This window comes from Ovis aries, chromosome 4, assembly GCF_016772045.2.
Source record: "Ovis aries strain OAR_USU_Benz2616 breed Rambouillet chromosome 4, ARS-UI_Ramb_v3.0, whole genome shotgun sequence".
Classification (NCBI taxonomy): Eukaryota; Metazoa; Chordata; class Mammalia; order Artiodactyla; family Bovidae; genus Ovis; species Ovis aries.
In genome coordinates, this window is record NC_056057.1 from 11,027,589 (window position 1) to 11,031,989 (window position 4,401).

At 38.8% G+C, this 4,401-nt stretch overlaps 1 long non-coding RNA gene across 1 annotated transcript; it reads left to right on the forward strand.

Moving 5' to 3' along the window:
- Window positions 1-1,605: 1,605 nt before the first annotated feature.
- LOC121819371 (uncharacterized) lies at window positions 1,606-3,789 on the forward strand. Its single transcript, XR_006059574.2, has 3 exons — window positions 1,606-2,085; window positions 3,282-3,537; window positions 3,647-3,789. It is a non-coding gene; the product is annotated as an uncharacterized LOC121819371 (long non-coding RNA).
- The last annotated feature ends 612 nt before the right edge of the window (window positions 3,790-4,401 follow it).

Genomic DNA, 4,401 nt, shown 5'->3' on the forward strand with positions numbered 1-4,401 from the left:
AGTTTGAGCAAGCTTCAGGAGTTGGTGATGGACAGGGAAGCCTGGTGTGCTGCAGTCCATGGGGTTACAAAGAGTCAGACACAACTGAGCGACTCAACTGATGATAGCCAATCAGATGGTAAGAAACTGCCTAAGTGTCTTTCAAAGTGCACCATCTTGCATTCTCATCAGCAATGAAGAAAAATGCCTCACCAGCTTTTGCTGATGTCAGTGTTCTGGATTTTGGTCATTCTGATAGTGGTGTAGTGGTATCTTGTTTTAATTTGTACTTTATTTCCTGGTGACATGCATTGTGGAGCTTCTTTTCATATGCTCTTCTTCAATCTGTATATTTACTTTGGTGAGGTATCTGTTATGATCTTTGGCCCCCTTTATAATCTGATTTTGTTTTCTTATTGTTGATTTTAAGACTTCTTAGTATATTTAGAATAACAATCCATTATCAGGTATGTCTCTTACAAGCGCTTTCTTCCAGTCTGTGTCTGGTCTTATCATTCTCCTGATATTTTGCAGAGCAGAAATTTTTAATTTCAGTGAAGTTCAGTTTATCCATTCTTTTTTTCATAGATCATTCCTTTACTGTTGTGTGGATAAAGTCAGTGCCATACCCAACCATAATCACTTAGGTTTTCTTCTATGTTATCTTCTAGGAGTTCATAGTTTTATGTTTTACATTTAGCTATATGATTCGTTTTACGTCAGCTCTTGTGAAAGGTGTAAGGTTCTTGTCTAGGTCCTTTCTTTTTTTCTTTCAGCGTGATGTTGTTCCAACATCATTTATTGAAAAGACTGTCTTTGCTCTACTGTTTTGCCTTTGCTCTTTTGTCAAAAATCAGTTTACTCTATTTATGGGGGTCTATTTCTAGGTTCTCTATTCTGTTACATTGATTTACTCACATGTTCTTTGACCGATATCACACTGTCCTGACGACCATTCCCTAGATACCTTCAGTGTGAAACTCAAAGCTCATTATATACAGGATGGAATTATGGTCTAGTGGCTACTTGGACTTGTGGTCTGTAGAAGCAGAGATAATTCATGTGAACAATTTAAAATGTACTAGTCTGTCCCCTTTCAGTGGCAAGTGACAGAAAGCCAGTTGCAACTTAAGCAAAGGAAGGAATGTTTTGGCTCTCAAGAATGAGGAAGATCTGAGGTGGAACTGGGATCAGATATATCCCAAATCAACATCAGTTTCTCCCTTTCTGTCTGTCTCTTCACTTCTCTTCCTCATTTAGTGGATTTGAAACAAAAAGAAAAATAAAAAGCCCCAAATCCCCACATCCTATGCCTTCAAGAACACTTCATTTCCTTCGTGTTTGCTCAAATCTCCCTTCTTCAGTGAGGCTGACCAGTTCTCACTTTATTCAGCCAAAACTGTTCCCTCTATTCCAGCAGTCCTGATTCTTTTCACCATGCTCTATTTTTACATTTCCCCATTTACCACTTCCTAAGATAGTATAGTATTTTCTTCTTTATGTTTTTAATTTATCTATCTCAGCTGGAATGTTACTTCTACCAGAGTAGGGCTCTTGTGTACTTTATTTATCAACATATTCCAAACACTTGCTTCTCAGATAGTTCAAATGGTAAAGAACCTGCCTGCAACGCAGGAGACTTCAGTTTGATCCCTAGGTCAAGAAGATCCCCTGGAGAAGGGCATGGAAACTCATTCCACTATTCTTGCCTGGAAAACCCCATGGACAGAGGAGCCTGGCGAGCAATAGTTCATGGAGTCACAGAGAGTTGGACACAACTGAGCAACTAACACTTTCTTTTTCCAAACATCTATAATAGGGTACCTAGAGCATCCTCTCATGGTAGGTGCTCAATAAATACTGTTGCGTGAATGAAAGGGAATTTATTATATCACATAAGAAGAAGTCTCAGGTTGGGTGCTCCCAGGATTTTCTGTTCTGTAGCTCAGTGGCCTAATTAAGAACCATGCTCTTTTCATCTTCTCTGCCTGCCATCCTCAGCGTGTCAGGTTGGTCTCAGGTTAGCTCCTGGCATGGTTGCAAGATGGCTACTGCAGTTCCAGACATCACATCTCAGACACATCTAGCAGAAACAAAATGATGGCTGTAAGTTGCTTTCTTATTTATCCCCTTTTATTTTTAATCAATGAGGAAACATAGTATTTTTTTTTAAAACACCCTTGCATATGCAATATGTGTGTGTTAGTCACTCAGGCATGTCTGACTCTTTGTGAACTGTAGCCCACCAAGCTCCTCTGTCCATGGAATTCTTTATGCAAGAATACTGGAGTGGGTTGCCATTTCCTACTCCAGGGGATCTTCCCAACCCAGGGAAGATCCTCAGGTCTCCTGCATTGCAGGCAGATTCTTTACTGTCTGAGCCACCAGGGAAATATCTGAAATTAAAATAAATGCATACAATTGCATTTACGCTAACTTAACCCTAAGCTAACCCTTATTGACGAGAATATATATTCTTGGGACTTCCCTGAAGTCCAGTGGTTGATTCTGCACTCTCAGTGCAGGGGGTACAGGTTCAATCCCTGGTCAGGGAACTAAGATCCTGCATGCTGTAGGTATGCCCCCCCACAAAAAAGTATTTATTCTTAGCATAAACTACTTAATTGGAACAATATTATTTTTGGAAGAAGCATGTCAATGTAAATTTATGAAACATTAAGGCACTTTGGATTTAGAAAGTGTAATAATTTGGACACTGTGCTTAAAAAGTTTAATAGCTAGAAAAATTATATTTAAAATTTCATATCAGTTACTTGTTTTGATAAAATTCTGAGAGAAAAACACACATAGAAATCTCCCATAAGGATGAGTAAGGGAAGAGGCATCTTGAATGTATTAAAGACAGAGTATCTTTAAAGACAGTGAAAATGTACTTAAAAATACAAAATTTGTACAAAAGCATGTTATAGCCAAAAACACATGAAAAACAATTTTTATATATTTTTTGGTCTGATTCACTGAATACATATTTTATGTAACTTAGGTTACAGGTCAAATGGATTAAGAAATTCACTTTTGCTAGGAAAATAAGATATTGGTAAGGGAACTGTCAAGCTCATTTAATATTACTGTTCTGAAAAAATGAAGAGTAATTAATCTGAAAATGTTTAACACACGGACTTTATTGGTTACAATGTTGCTTAACATATGTAATATGGCTCCTGCTTATAAAATCTGAAGAGAAAATAACCACCAGTCACCCTGCTAATCCATGGGGCACTTCTGGCTGAATTAAGTTTGTCCTTGTTAAAGAAATTATCTTCGTTTTCTTCCCCTCTCAGGAATGCATGTAAAACAGTTCCTGTCTCGATGCACGCCTAAGGCAAAAAGTTCAGTGCTCAATTACCTGCTGTCTGCAGTCTCGTATTTTGCAGTGAGCCAGTGAAACAGCATTTTAATCAGACGTCTTGACCCATGCTCTTCTGTTTTCCTTTGCGGCCTTGCGAGCTATTTGGCATATGAAGGTCCTGACCTGAGAAAACCATCTTGGATAACCGTGGCAAGGAGAAGGAAAAATGCAACAGCTAGGAGATTTCGGTAAACAGTAGAATCATGCCAACCTAATCTGTGTTAAAATGCTTGGAATGTGGGAGCCGCTGATGATGCCTGTTGTCTGTGTGTCTGACTGAATCCTTTCTTTTCTCAGAGCAGCAAAGCAAAGCCTGGGAACCAGGCCAAATGCCTGCCACTTACCTTAAATTGATCAGCTACTTTGAGATTAAAACCCCTGAGAGCTGCCACACCGTGAAAACAAGGCCTCCTTCACATTAAAGGCAAATTGCGACTTTGGGTTTGCTGTGATCTTTTTTTCCATTTTATCCAGTTTTTCACAGTGCACACTTTTTTTTTCCCCTTTCCATTTATGCTCCAATGTAGAAGCCAATAGTTACAGCATCTTGGCCAAGCATTCATTAAGGTTTATAAGAACAAAATTTATGGTTATTTAGCAGTTGGCACAAAGACAGACTTGCTGAAGAAAGAAAAAGGAATACAGGTGGGAAATATAAGCCCCAACAAAGGCCCATACTATACTGCAGGGCTGTAGTGTGCGAGGTGCTCAGAACTGGTCTGGGAGAAAAATTATATCATATTTAAAAGCAGTCACTTCTCTATTCTGAATCCAACCCATTTTATGGCTCTGTGGATGACTGAAACAAGTCTGCAGGTCATTCCAAGAGATTTTTCTGTCTTGTGTAACTGCTACCATTTACAGGAGCTGGCAGTTGTAGAGATAAATAGGTTCGTGTTAATCTGGGTGATATCTGTCAGTTTGGTTAATAGATAAAGTACATATAAAAATATGTATGTTATGGATCAGAAGAAGGGCTCTCCCATGAAGAGGAGAGTCATGTTAGCCTTGTGAGTAGAACTTACATAATGGCAAGGCCTACGTTCCCAAAA